The sequence below is a fragment of the Miscanthus floridulus genome, chromosome 1 (assembly GCF_019320115.1).
Source record: "Miscanthus floridulus cultivar M001 chromosome 1, ASM1932011v1, whole genome shotgun sequence".
Taxonomy (NCBI): domain Eukaryota; kingdom Viridiplantae; phylum Streptophyta; class Magnoliopsida; order Poales; family Poaceae; genus Miscanthus; species Miscanthus floridulus.
This window is the reverse complement of record NC_089580.1, coordinates 155,957,588-155,972,756: the sequence shown is the minus strand read 5'-3', so window position 1 is coordinate 155,972,756 and position 15,169 is coordinate 155,957,588. Positions and strand designations below refer to the sequence as shown.

The 15,169-nt window shown below is 49.3% G+C and overlaps 1 pseudogene; it reads right to left on the bottom strand.

Moving 5' to 3' along the window:
* Positions 1 to 1,483: 1,483 nt before the first annotated feature.
* On the bottom strand, positions 1,484 to 8,621 carry LOC136498968 (2-oxoglutarate-dependent dioxygenase 11-like; annotated as a pseudogene).
* Between the last annotated feature and the right edge of the window lie 6,548 nt (positions 8,622 to 15,169).

Sequence of the window (15,169 nt, the reverse complement as noted above, 5' to 3'; positions counted from 1 at the left end):
CAGAATATTTGCCAATGTAGAAGAAAAGGAAGAGGAACAAGCTAAAACAGAGTGCAAATGAGAAGATAAACACCCCTTTATATGAAATACTCCTATATTTGATCTTAACTAGTACATATGCATGTCCGACATACACATATTGATGAAAAAAATATATCAAGACAGATGAGTACAAAAGTCAAATGTTTAACAAGACAATTCATATATCATATAGAAAATATTCCTAATCTTTATTGACAACATATATACAACAATTTATGTATGATATTAGACATGCACGTGTGGTATACGTACATGTTTATCAAAAAAATTAGAAAAAAACACCTTTGTAGATGAATAGCAATTAATTTGACGTTCTTCTCATTGTTCTAAAGGCCTAATTTTTGCAGCATACTTCTTCCACAAGAACAGTAGGTATTATGACTTTGTGGCTGTGAAAACTTTTGACCAATCTACAAAACATGTCAAATCAGCAATAGTTAGAATGATCTGCTTGAGTTGGGTGACAATTTATAAAGCAGAAATTTAGCTGTAGTCTACACATGATACAGAAGACCAAGGACAGTTGTAGACTCATAGTCATGGTAACATTTCCAACACAGAGGAAACAACATCAACAAGACAAGACTCATGAGCAAGTGAGCAACGAAGCAACTTCCATCAGCAATAGACATTCCCAGATTCATACCATGAAAACACCACCTTGAATACATCAAAAGCAACACCAGTTGCAAAGCGATAGTTTTATGTCCCCGTTTCCAAGACAACTATGTACTAGAAATAATGGTGTAAACAAGTTTGATCTCTATAAAACTTCTTTCATCCCATGAACATGTCAGTTTATTTAACACCCATAAAACTCTCTGAAATTAACTCCACTGGCCTAATTGCACTAGCTATTGAATACTCCTTTATCTGATCTTAATCTATTGCCTTGGAGGGTGGGCATGGGCCATGGGCCATGCATGGAGCGTACATAATGGGCAGTGCATGACTGCAGGCCGAAGTGGCTCAGGAAAAAGAGGGACGGAGAGAGTAGGACCTACTCGAGAAGGAGCTAGAGCCTACCGAGAAGCTCACCGATTAGCATCGTTTTTTATTGTAATGGAATATGAATATTCCGATCACTACAGACTGAAAATATTCTCTGAGCATAGCATTAGGGCACTGATGAAAGACTGATCCTGATCAACAATAGCATGCATATTTGTTTCATGAAATAGTCATGCTCATTTTTTGCAGGATGCACACATACACAAAGCTTGGGAACGAACTATACGGACAGAATTATTTTGTGCTCGTCATTATTATGGTCCCTCCAGCGATAGGTACGATAGAGATAACTACTGCTCCGACTTCAATCTCTCTAGGTTCTTCTTTCCGTCAAGCTTTGTTGCAAAGTATTGCTTCATAAAATCCTCATAACCCGTTGATCTATACCGCTCTTTATCGCCTTTCACGAACTCTGGCAAAGGACCAACCATCATATTCGGGCAAGGGTAGAAGAACATTGCCACTGAAATTCTCTCCTTGGTTGGGTGTATCACGGCCCTATGCTCAACACTGGTGAATTTACCATTACTCATGATCTGCAAAACGAAGGGCACAAGATACATCAGCACAAATCGAGACACAAATGGATGCCACCCCCCACCCCCCACCACACACACACACACCGAAAAAGAAAAGCGTTTTCAACGTCAGACCGAGACACCACCACGTATCCTCAAGAAAGCCGCCGACGTTGACGACGAAGGCGCCGTCCATGGCGTCCACGGCGAACCACCTGCCATCCTTCTTGACCTGCAGTCCCTGCACATCGTTGTTCATCTGCAGCAGCAGCGTCATGCCAGACGCGTAGCTGTGCGGCGACAGGCCCAGCACCCGGTCAGCTGCCTGCCGGCACGGCGGGTAGAAGTTCACCCGCATGCCCTGCGGCTGCCCTTGGAACACGCCTCGCAGCACCGCCGGCTCGGTGCCCACGGCCTTGGCCATGAGCTCCAGCAAGCGATACGCTAGCTTTACTGCTTCCAGGCAATATGAGTCCACGGAATCCCTGGAATCGATTCGGGTTAAAAAGAAAAGGAGATAGAAGATCAGCAAGATATACAAGTACTGCAGTAGAATTTATCGTTGGATGGATCGGATAATGCATGATCACCTGAAGGATGCAGGGCGAGTAGGCCAGAAGCGCATGTCCCTGGATTCCCTGGGCTGAACAACGAGTAAGAGCATGTCTGTGTTGGCCCCTTGATCTCGGGTACGGAGATATCCGACCACTCGTTCAGTGTCGCCGAGTATACACTAACGATGTTGACCATGATGTCGACCACACATTATGGCTAGAGATAGAAGAACGAAGGGAGAATGGAGCACACACAGCAGAGACACCAGCGTTGGCCGAACCTCTGTATAGGAGATGGCAAATCTGAACTCTATCTCTACTGAGTTGCAGTGGCAAACTATATATACAACACTATCTATCTAGTCCTTGTACAGCTGTCATGCTGCTACAGTTATTAGATGTAACAATAGGGCTGACTTTGGTGCCTGCCCCTACTGTGGCTACAGTGCGACAAGTGAACTATTCGGCGCCTACCCCTACAACTGCTACAGTGGAACAGTAGGAAGCCCTTTTCGGCGCCGCCTTCTCCTGCTGTGCATTCATGCAGAAGATTATCTAACAATTCTTCCCCTAATTCTTCTGCAACCCTTGAACCCCCTCCATGCCGATCATCTTCTTCAGCTCCGTGAGTCGAAGACGGCCGAGCGGCTTGGTGAGGACGTCCGCGAGTTGCCGATCAGTTTCGACGAACTTGATGACGATCTGCCCTCCATCGACACATTCCCTGAGGAAATGGAACTTCACGTCGATGTGTTTGCTCCGGTCATGGAGAATCGGATTCTTCGCGAGGGTGATGGCGGGCTGGTTGTCCACCATTAGTGCTAGTGGGTGAGCTTCTGCACCGGTCAGCTCGCTCAGCAGCCAGCACAGCCACACAACTTGGCACGCCGCTGTGGCCGCTGCCACGTACTCTGCCTCGCACGTTAACAGCGCCACCACCTTCTATTTCAGCGACAGCCATGAAATTGGAGCCGACCCGAGGAAGACGAGCATGCCAGAGGTGCTCCGCCGTCCGTCGATATCCCCCGCCATGTCTACATCGCTGAACACAGTGAGCTGCAGCCTACTACCTCCTGTCTTGGGGAAGACGATCCCTTGATCTACCATCCCCTTGACGTAGCGCAACAGCCGCTTCACCGCAGCCCAGTGATCCTCTCGAGGATCCTCCATGAAGCGACTGACATAGCCCACGGCGAACGCAATATCCGGCCTCGTGTGGACTAGATAGCACAAACCGCCGATGATGCTCTAGTAGAGTGTTGCATCCACCTTCATCGTGGTACTGGCCTTTGTTAGCTTTAGCCGCTCCTCCATCGGAGTCACGCATGGCTTGCACTCCGCCATGCCGCTCTGCTCCAATAGCTTCGAGGCATACGTGCTTTGACCGAGCGTGAATGCCTCCTTTCCCTGTCTCACCTCGATGCTGAGGTAGTAGAAGAGCGCCCCGAGATCGCTCATTCGAAAACGAGCAGCCATCTCGCGCTTGAAGCTGTCGATGTCCTCCGCACGCGCACCAGTGACGATCAAGTCATCCACATACACGCCGACGACGAGCTCCTCCTTCCCCCATCGCTGTGTGTAGAGCGCGTGCTCGGTTGCGCACCTTGTGAACCCAAGCTCGCCCAGCGTGGCGTCAAGCTTGGCATTCCATGCTCGTGGGGCCTGCCGCAGCCAGTAGAGCGCCTTGCATAGTCTGAGCACCCTGTGCTCTGCTCCCTTGACGATGAAACTTGGAGGTTGTCTGACGAAGACCGTCTCCGCTAGCTCACCGTTGAGTAAGGCCAATTTTACGTCTAGGTGATGGACGCGCCAGTCCTATGCTGCTGCCAAGGCTAGTAGCAAACAGACAGACTCTATGTGTGCTACTGACACAAAGACTTCCTCAAAGTTGATCCCTCGCGCTGAACAAAGCCTCGGGCGATGAGGCGCGCCTTGTGTTTGACAATGGCATCGTGCTCGTCTCGCTTGACCTTGTATACCCACTTTAGGCTGATCGGACGGCATCCTGGAGGTGGATCGACGAGCTTCTAAGTCTCGTTTTCCTCGATCGCCATCATCTCCTATAGCATTGCATGTCACCAGTTCCCATCGCGCTCGGCCAGCGCGAACGTGGGTGGTTCCTCTGCACTGATGAGAAGCAGCTCTTGATCATTGAGCAGCCTACCCGCCAGGCCTGATGGCTCTGTGCCGCCAATGATGTCATCCAGCCTACGGAACCAGACTTCCTCACCTTCGTGGATGGCATCCACGAACTCAGTGATGTCACTTGGAGGTGAGGCAAACTTGATCAGCGTTGATGGAGTTCCCTGTTCCGCCAGAGTGCTCGGCACAACACCTGGAGTGCTCGGCACCCTAGCTATAGTGCTTGGTACTACTCCTGGACCGCTCGTCACCACTCCTGGAGTGCTCTACACCCCTCTCGGAGTGCACGGCACCCGTCTTGCAGTGGTCAGCACCAATGCAAGACCCCTCGGTTTTGCTACGGGAATGTTCGGCACCCATCCTGGAGTGGTCGCCACCACTGCAGGACCTCCTGGCTCTAGTCCTAGAGTGCTTGGCACCTCTCTCGGAGTGCTTGGCACCTCCCTAGGAGTGCTCGACTCTGTTGCTGGAGTGCTCGGCACCCCTCCCAGAGTGCTCGGCATCTCTTCTCCAACGTCTCCACCACCGTGGATGACCAAGTGCTCGATGATGAAGGTGCTAGTGAAGCCGCCTGCTTCCCCCGTGCTCAGACTGTACCAGTCCTAGGCCACCTTCTCATTAAACACGACATCACGTGAGACAAGCACCTTGTCTCCGCATGGGTCATAGAGCCGGTACGCCTTGGTACCCTCCGCGTAGCCCAGGAACACCATCGGTGTGCTCTTGTCCTCCAGCTTGGTGAGGATCGGCCTCGTCTTCCTGATTTGGCCGATGCAGTCGAATGTTCGGAGGAAGGACACACTGGGCTTGCATCTATGCCAAGCCTCGAAAGGCGTCTTGCCCTTCAGGGCCTTGGTGGGAGCGCGGTTGAGGATGAACACCATCGTGGTCACCACCTCACCCTAGAACCTTGTCGGCATGCCTTTGGCTTTCATCATAGATCGAGCCATGCCGACCACCGTCTAGTTCTGTTGCTCCACCATGCCATTCTGTCGTGGCGAGTACGACACGGTGTGGTGTCGTACCACACCCTGATCCGTGTAGTATGCAGCAAACTCCACCGAAGTGAATTCACCGCCGCGATCAGTCCTCAGCATGCGGAGCTTCTTGCCCCTCTCGGCCTCCGTGTGCATCTTGAACTTCTTGATCGCCCCTGCCGCTTCGTCCTTACTCATTAGGAGTTGAAGCCACATGTAGTGACTATAATCATCCACGAGCAGGAGGAAGTACCGCGGACCACTGTTTGTGGCTGGTGTGACTGGCCCATAGAGGTCACCATGGATGAGCTCGAGAGCGTCCATCGCACATTACTTGGTCGCCTTTGGGAACGGTAGCCTCCTCTGCTTCTTAGCCAGGCAGCTGTCACACAGCTCACCTCCATGCTCGATGTGGGGTAGCCCTTTGACCATCTTCTCTAGCCGACCAAGCACGTCAAAGCTAAGATGTCTGAACCGGGCATGCCATAGCCATAGTTCCTCGGTGTGCCTTGCCGCCAGGCACACCGGCTGCTCTACCTTCTGGTCGAGCAGGTACAACCAATTATGGGACCTCTTCACCATGGCAAGAAGTCAGTGTTCCCGGTCCTCGATCCTGAGGACTCTGTCCTTGATCAGTACCTCGCTACCACGCTCAGCCAATGCTGATGATGCTTGAACATAGCTGTGGGATGTAATATACATCTGTTAGCGCACGGTGCTCGTCGTTCTGACACCTAAAGATGATGGTGTCACGTCCTTGGATTGCCACCCTTGAGACATCACCAAACTTCACCATACCGGTAACATCGTCATCGAGCTTGGAGAAGGCTGCCTTGGAGCCCGTCATGTGGTTGCTGGCACCAGAGACCAGATACCACCGCTGCTCCCGCTCGCCTCCTACACGTCTGAGGTAGACTTGGGCGCACGGTTCATCAAGGTTGACAACTTTTAGAGCCTTCCCAGATCCTTCCACCGTCGTTACCTCTCCCTTCTCCTCGGCCTTAGCATCATACAATGCATAGAACGTCACCATCAAGATAGTGGACTCATCATCATCATCAGCTTGCACCAGATGAGCCTTAGCCTTCTCCTGCTTGAGATTTGGGCACTCCCGTGCCTAATGGCCCGTCTTCCTACAGCGCCGGCAAGTGTTGGGGTCGACTTGCTTCTTCTTCTCTAAAGAAGTCTTACTGTGACGCTTGCCATCGCCACCACGGTAGGAGGAGGCTACCCTAGAGTTCCTCCGAGCAGCCCACTCCTCCTCTGTCAGTAGCAGTTTGCCGCTATCCTTTGTTGCTGTCGCCTGCTCTAGGCGTTCATCCACCGCCCACAGATGACCTATCACATCCTCAATGGTGAGGATGGACAAGTCTAGCATCATCTCTATGGAGAGAGAGATCTGGATGTACTTTGCCGACATAGAGTGGAGGTACTTGGAAACCGCCTCCTCTTCGTCGATGGTGACGCCGTGGCTCTTTAGCTTGCTGAAGAGCATCTTTAGGCGGAGGGAGAAGTCCTCCACCGATTCACCATCCTTAACTTGAGGTTGGCATACTCCTGCTTCAGAAGCTGTGCCATCGCCTTCTTTGCACAGTTGGAACTAACGCGCATCGCCGCAATAGCGTCCCACGCCCCCAACGGCTCCCTGTACTCCGTCGGTACAGCAGCAAGGATAGCCTCCAATGCTAACATGTCATCTTCTTTATTTTTGGTGCCCTTGTCAACAACATTCTAGAGTCGTCGGGCTCTGAGCTTGATCTTCATGGTCATCGACCACTCTCCATAGTTGGTGCGAGTCACCGTTGGCCAACTGGTGCCGCTGACATCTCGCACCGTGCGAACAACGACCTCCTGTCGTGGCTAGGCAGCCACAACTATGCCACTGCTGTCGCCCATCTCCAAACCATTTGTCATCACCAGCGATTAGTCCGGCGACGACGCTTGTACAGCGCTCCGATACCACTTGTTGGCCCCTCGATCTCCGGTACGGAGATATCCGACAACTCGCTCAGTGTTGCTGAGCACACACTAGCGACGCCAACCATAAACTGTCATTGCTGACCACACACTATGGCTAGAGGTAGAAGAAGGGAGGGAGAATAGAGCACACACACAATAGAGACACCAGCATTGGCTAGAGCTCTGTATAGGAGATGGCAAATCTGAACTCTATCTCTACTGAGTTGCAGTGGCAAACTATATATACAACTCTATCCATCTAGTACTAGTACAGCTGCCATGCTGCTACAGTTACTAGATGTGACAGTAGGGCTGACTTTGGTGCCTGCCCCTACTGTGGCTACAGTGTGGCAGGTGAACCGTTCGATGCCAACCCCTATAGCTACTACAGTGGAACAGCAGGGAGCCCTTTTCAGCGCCGCCTTCCCCTACTGTGCATTCACATAAGGGATGTAGAAGATTATCTAACAGTCTGCCTAGTCCAGCTTCTGATCCTCAGACACGATGAAGGCCTGACCATAGCCTTCAAGGCTATCAACTTGTTGTGCGCATTCCTTCTTGGCTTCCAGCGGCTGTTTGATGAACCCAACTACGTCCTTCATCAGATTTCCAATCACCTCATCCGGAACTCCATGGTTGATGAGCTGCACGTAATTATATTATAATATGTTCCATAGTAACCTTTGATTTAATTTGGGTCATATATATTATTTGCACACTTCAAATCAAAACAAATAGAAGTCACCATATAAGGAAAACAAGCTTTTATTACTAACTGGAGCTATAGCTTTTTGTTGGTCTATTTGGCCATCAAGAAACGATGTTGTGTTTGATAATTGCAAGCCTAAAACCTTTTTTTTTGCAGGTCTTACCCAGAGGGAATATTGGTTTCAATTTTGAAGTCAAAGTAATGATGCCTCTAAATTGTTCATCGTCTTTGCGGCAATTGTTTTTTTACCTCTCATGGATGACCTTTTTGTTTCCTATAGGATTGCTATCTAAACTATAGTAGAGCTTGTTGTTTGGTTGCTTGAGTGTACAACCCTACTATATTTGGCATGGTCTGATTCCTCAATTTTGAGAATGAAGACGATCTTTTCCTTTATCTAACAAAGATGAGCACATGGACCTACTATGCATATCTATACATATATGTACATGGAAGAAGCCCCAGTTGAGGCAGGCAGATCCCAGCTTGGCGCACTCCTCCTCTGATGACTCTAGATCGAGCAACTTACGGAGATCGATGACCGGAATGGCGCAAGTGCTGTCGTCGCTGGCTACAACCTCCTCCACGCTAGGATCCTTGCTGAGATACCTCTCGGGCACCTACTCATCAACTCTGTTATTGCAAGTCTCTACAAGAGCCTGCACCTTAGCCACTGGGAGAGACCCATGCTTCTTGCTGCGTCCGCCATTGTTAGTTTGGTCCTTCCACTCAATCTCCTCCTCCAGTCCTCCTCCTGCTGCTCCTTAAGGTCATGTTCGCTTCTCTTATAATCCGTCTTTTTCAGCTTGCTTTTTCAGCCGGAACAGTGTTTTTCTCTCACAATAAATCAGCCGAAACAGTGTTTCAGCTTGTTTTTCAGCGAAGCAAATAGGGCCTTATGTATGTTGATGTATAAATAAATATAAATATATATCGCCGAAACTTTTGACGATCAGCCAAAAAGCTGTCCCACTTATGTACGTTGCATTCACGTGGTGATACCTGTTAGAAATTTAGGTACACAAATTAGGCACAATTTAATCCAGAGAAATAACAAAAAAAATTATGACATCATATATGCCCTTAAGTGAGATCTACTTGCATTCACAAACATGATGATCAATATACTAAGAACTAATGCAAAACCAGCAAAACCATAGATGTATCCTGAGGCGGGACTAGTGCCAAAGACAATGACGAGACCATTCTCACTAGTTGACATATAGTGGGCTTGTTGATGTCATAGACCACAATCGATGTAGGACGAGGTACACAATGCAGTTCTACAAATAATACCGACCAGGAAGTAGTCGAAATAGTTCATCACCATCACCTTGTACTCAAACACCAGAAACACGGTACTCAAACACCGGGAACAAGATGTAAGTGCAATCAAGCTCTAATCGTGGGTTTTGGTGATAATGACCACGCAATTAGGAGACTAATGAAATTTATCGAAGTTGACAAGTAGGTGATACACAAAAGAGGATGTTACATGAAATGGTGAACCCCGCAATTATATTTGATCACGGCGATGGACTCAAAGGCATCTATTTCTTTTATGTTTTGAATTTGAGTATGGAAAAGGCCGTACTATAAAGGGGATGCAATGAACAATCTACTATGTGCAACCAAGTGCTCAACTCATTCAGAAAGCCATCCTCAAAGTCTTTGCCATGACAGCAAACCTTTCATTCTTATCCTTCGCTGTCTGGTAGGTGCGGCAGTGCCGCACCAGAGGAGAGGCAATGCCACAGAGCGGCACCGCCGCAGTTATGCTGCGGCACTGCCGCGACTTAACTAACTGTTGGAGAGCAGGGGAATTTATACCTCCTCTTCCCTCTCTCCCAATGGCTCTATTGAACCTTCAGACGACCAGACCGACAAACACAGTGCTCAGCTCAGTTCTCTCTCTTCTCCATTGTTGCCCTCAAGCTCTCAAGCATTCACTTGTGATTTTCCCATCAATCCTTGAGAGAAAAAGGCTCCAAACTCGATTAAAGAGCAGATCCACTTGTTCCCAAACCCTAAGAGCACTTGGTTCGTGTTTTAATTGGTGGATTTGATCTATTACTCTTGGAGCTTGCTCCTAGCTGGCTAGAGCGTCACCCGGTGAGCTTGCCAACTTGTGTAGCAGCCTCGGGAGGCTTGTAATCACCCATTGATATAGTGAAACACCACTCATCATAAGGATTCACTTCCTTGACTTGAGAACGAGGTAGGGTTGCAAAGCCCAAGCCTTAGTGGCTAACCTGAACAATGTGGAGGTAGACAAGCCTTAGTGGCGAGTTGAACCATGGGATAAATCTTGTATCATGTGCGATTGTGATTCTCTACTTGCATTACTTGTTCTTGTGGTGATTTCTAGGGTTTAGTCCCGATCTACTCGTATAAGCTTCTCCTACTACTTCCAGCTGCTGTTCTAGGCTTCAATTTACCTCTGGAAGCTCAGTAATTTCTTAGATCTAAATTTCCATTGATAGTTTTTGAATTATCTCACAAACCTATCTACAGGGGCGGCAGTGCCGCTGCTTGGAGCGGTAGTGCCGCAGTCCAACATTGCCGCGGCATAGATGTGGTAGTGCCGCGAGTCGTATTTGATGATTTAGTTAAGTTTGTTTTAAACAGGCCTATTCACCCCCCTCTAGGTTGACCAGAGATTCTATACAAGAGCGTGACCAAGCGAGCAGACGCGCCGATACGCTTCACAAAAACTTAATCGTCTGCTTACCCATGTTGGTACACAAGTGGATGGAGTTTCAAAGGCCCTACTCTTCTGACAACCTATCCGTGCAGGAGGCCAAAACTGAGATGGCAGAGAGCAACACAACAGAAGCATGGTGTTGTTCTTGGTTGTGTTTCTCTCTCACAAATAAGAGAAGGAGTGCCCCTTTTATGCAGCAATGGAGGAAGATGAAGATGAATAGCCAAATAGATGAAGAGATAATGGTCATCATGAATCAACTGTTAGAGTAACTCTAGTAGGCAACCTAAATAGGGTCCCTACTCTATTTTTGAGTAATAGAGCAAAAAATTCCACTCCAACAAGCTACCTACTATGTCACTCAAATTTGTTGCCCCACAAATTCTCTCTTCCACTACCCTGTTGGTCCAATAGATGGGCACCCAATTCCACTTCGGTTGTCCCCCCTCCCCTCATGCGCCCGCGCTAGCCCATGCGCGGAACCTCCTCGGTCGCCGCCACGAGCAGAATCGACGCCGGCATCTCCAAGTTCGGGCGAGGCCGGATCTAGCCGTCTCTAGCTGGGCCCTGCCTCCATGGCCGTCGTAGGCCCCTTGTCAACACCTGCCGGAGCCTCCTCCCCAACCTGCGCTGGAGCTGCCTCCTCTACCTATTGTCAACCCTCGTCCTCCCTAGGCGGTCCTTGTACTCCCTGATCGCCAACACTCGTCCTCCCGGTTTGCTTAGGCGCCGTCACCCCGTCAATGGCCCTCATCCTCCTGCTTCGGCGCTACCCCTCTACCCGACCGGCATCGCCCCAAGCATGCCCGCCGACGTCCCAAGCGCTGCCTCTCCACCGCTAGCACTCGTCCAGAAGAATTAATGTCTTGGCAATGAGGGCACAAATCACAGCACAAAAGATAGCTGAAATCCAAGCATTCTCTCATGGCCTTGATGGAGGAATTGGTGGTTCTAGTGGTGCTAGTCGTTTTGCAGGAGATGATGGACTTGGTGGTGATGAATCTATGCTTTGTTTTATTGTGTCTATAGTGTTGATGTCGGGGATTACGTGGTCTTACATTCTTTAATTATGTTTGAACTATGTGGTGTCATACTTTGATTAATTATGTTTGAACTATGTGGTGTTAAATTTGTTGAGCAGTGGTAGTATAGCTAGAGACAACAACAGAAAATAGGCCCCCTAAAAGTCGGTGGCTACATAAATTAAAAAGTAGGGGGTCTATTCTAAGTAGTAGTGCTGGATTTGCTGTTAGCAACAACTTATTAAACTGATAAATCAATTGTCTATTATTAGTACAGGAAACCAGACATAGCAGTTATCGACATAGTGGTCATCATGGTCACTAAGACATAGTGATATTCATGACCTCATCAAACCATCAATTACATTACATGTTGTAAAAAGAAAAAAAACATGTGCACATTGCGCCACTGTGCTACGCCATACCACGCCTCGCCGCGTACCACTTCTTGTCCGTTTCCCGAACGAGACTAACCACTACGCGTAGCATTAACTATGGTCTTAGAATTTTCTTTGTTTCAATTGCTAAATAAAAATGAGTTATGCCAAATTAAATCCAACAATCCTCGACAAATATATTTGTATCTTAATTTATTGTGCCATGGTGGGTGGGAATGGACCCTGGAGCGTACACAATGGGCAGTGCAGGCCCAAGTGGCTCAGGAAAAAAAGAGGGACGGAGAGATTTGGGCCTACTCGAGATAGAGCCTACGACAGAGAAGCCCACCGATTAGCATCTTTTAATTTGTAATGGAATTTGAATATTTTGTTCACAACAAACGGAAAAATATTCTACGGGCATAGCATTAGGGCACTGATGAAAGACTGGCACTGAGCAACAATCGCATGCATATTTGTTTCATGAAATAGTCATGCTTATTTTTTGCAGGATGCACACGTACATAAAGCTTGAGAACGAACTCACAAGCTATACTGTTGAAGACAGAATTATTTTGTGTTCAATTCGCAAAAAAAAAAGAGAATTACTCTGTGATGGTCATTATCAAGGTAGAGGAGGTGGGTAGCTACTGCTCCAACTTCAATCTCTGTACTCGGCAAAGTAAAGCACTCGGCAAAGGTGGCTTTACCGAGTGCCAGGCACTCGGCAAAGCCTGGCTCTCGGCAAAGCTGGGCTTTGCCGAGTGCCGCGGCACTCGGCAAAAATCCCACTCGGCAAAAGGTGGCCGACCCATGACGGCGGCCACCTGCCGTCAGATTTTGCCGAGTGACTAACGGATGGCACTCGGCAAATTTTTTTTATTTTTAAAAACTTATTTTGCCGAGTGCCAGCCCCAAGCACTCGGCAAATGTTTTTTTATTTTTTAAAAAACATATTTTGCCGAGTGCCAGCCCATGGCACTCGGCAAATTTTTTTTATTTTTTAAAACTTATTTTGCCGAGAGCCAGACCAAGGCACTCGACAATTTTTTTTATTTTTTAAAAACATATTTTGCTGAGTGTAAGCCTTGGGCACTCGGCAAATATTTTTTAATTTTTTAAAACTTATTTTGCCGAGTGCCAACGCCGGGCACTCGGTAATTTTTTTTAAAAAAATCAACTTTGCCGAGTGCCCCCCATGGCACTCGGCAATTTTTTTTGATTTTGGGCCCAAATTTTTTTCTGTGGCCTTGTGACAGTATTTCAAACTCTATTTTAAAATTTGAGCCAATTTTGACTTTTTTTATATATTTGATTAGTTTATTTCGTTTCGTCGAATTTTTTGGGATATTTTAAATTTAAACTGCAGGTACATGGAATAATGGATTTTGGTCATCCAAAAATTGATACTCATGATATTTAGGGTATGTTTAGGCCGTATCCAGGAACTCACATGAAATCTCGAGCATCTCGTTGACGTAACATGTCGAGGTACTTCCCGGAAATGTTATTTTAAATTATATAAAATGCAAACGAAGTCCGAAAATCACGAAACTTGTTGAGGCGTCGTGTTATCGCATGTGGAGGCCGTGGTAAAAAATTGTGAAGGTTTCGAGCAAGTTGTGACGTCGGATGCCAAAAACCCAGACATCTCCACATGTGAGCCCTCGCCACCGCGCGCCCCCGCCCCTGCATCACCCGCCCCCGAGCACCCCCTAGCCTGGCCGCACCGCCCGCCGCGGCTCCCTGGCTCACCCACGCCGGCGAGCCCCCGCCACCACGCGCCCCCGCCCCTTGCATCGCCCGCCCCCGAGCACCCCCCCTGCCCGGCCGAGCGGCTCATCGGCGCGGCCCACGCCGGCGAGCCCCCGCCACCGCGCGGCCCCCGCCCCTGCATCTCCCGCCCCTGAGCACCCCCTAGCACGGCCACGCCGCCCCGGTCGCACGGACTCCCGGCGCGCCCACGCCGGCGACGCCCCCACCACCGCGCGGCCCCTCGCCCCTGCATCGCCCACCACTGAGCACCCCCCCAGCCCGACCGCGCCGCCCGGCCACGCCGACGCCGTCCGCGCGTGCTGCCACCGCCGGCACACGCGGTCGTCCTCCCCTGCAAGCGCTGGCCCCGCGCGACCCCCTGCTCCCCTGCTCTTATCGTCGGCTTGGAAGAAGGAGGAGGAAGGAAGCAGCAGTAAGAAGAAGAAGGGAGGAGAAGAAGGAAGAAGAAGGAAGAAAAAAGAGGAGAAAGAAAGAGAAGGAAAAGGAAGAAGAAGGAGAAGGAAAAAAAGAGAAGAAAAGGAAGGAGGAGGAGGAGAGGAAGGAGGAGAAGGGGAGAGGGGGAGGAAGCGAGGTGGAGGGGAGGAGGAGGTGCCTCGGTTGTCTTCTCCGCGTGCCCGTCCTACCGACGCCCCTACCGTCACCGAACCGCCTACGAGCGTGGGCAAGGTATATCCACCCTTTCTCCGCTTGTCGGCCTTCGTGCTGTTGTGATGTCGGCCTTCGTGCCGCTGTGCTTATCGGCTTTCGTGCTGTTTGTGATTATCGGCCTTCATGTCGTTGTTTTTTTATAGGTTTTGGAAACGTCCCTATGTAGGGGAGGTGCTACCAAAATTTTGAACTTATAGTGCTGTGTTTCTTCTTTTGCAGAGCAGGACCTGTCGGAGGTGACCCGGAGGTCCCCGATCGTCTTCATCGGTGTCGTGGGTCTACCTGCACTACGTCGCCTCGCTACTACGTCGACTTGCCACTGCCTCGCTAGCCTGACTTCACCGACACCCTAGGTATAAATCATCTCTTTTTCCACTTGTCTGTCGTCGTAGATCGGTGTAGCCTAGTTAGGCGTCTCCCATCCGAAAGAGATATCTTTGGAGGTATGCAGATCTTTGCATATCTGCGAGCGTTTCTGTTTCGGATTGTTCATATTTTTTGGACAGCTCACGGATACGTAGATGGGTTAGTTTCCATGGTCTGCTTCGGTCCAAGATGGTGTTTTGGCATCACCCCCTGTTGTTCTCCGGATACACACTCTCCCTTGCAGGATGTGTATCGGGAGAACAGCAGGGAGGTGCTACCGAAATTCCGTCTCGGATAGGAGCGGAGCATGGAAACTAACCTCATCTATGGACCCACAGGTGGGAATAGGACCTATCCTCACCTA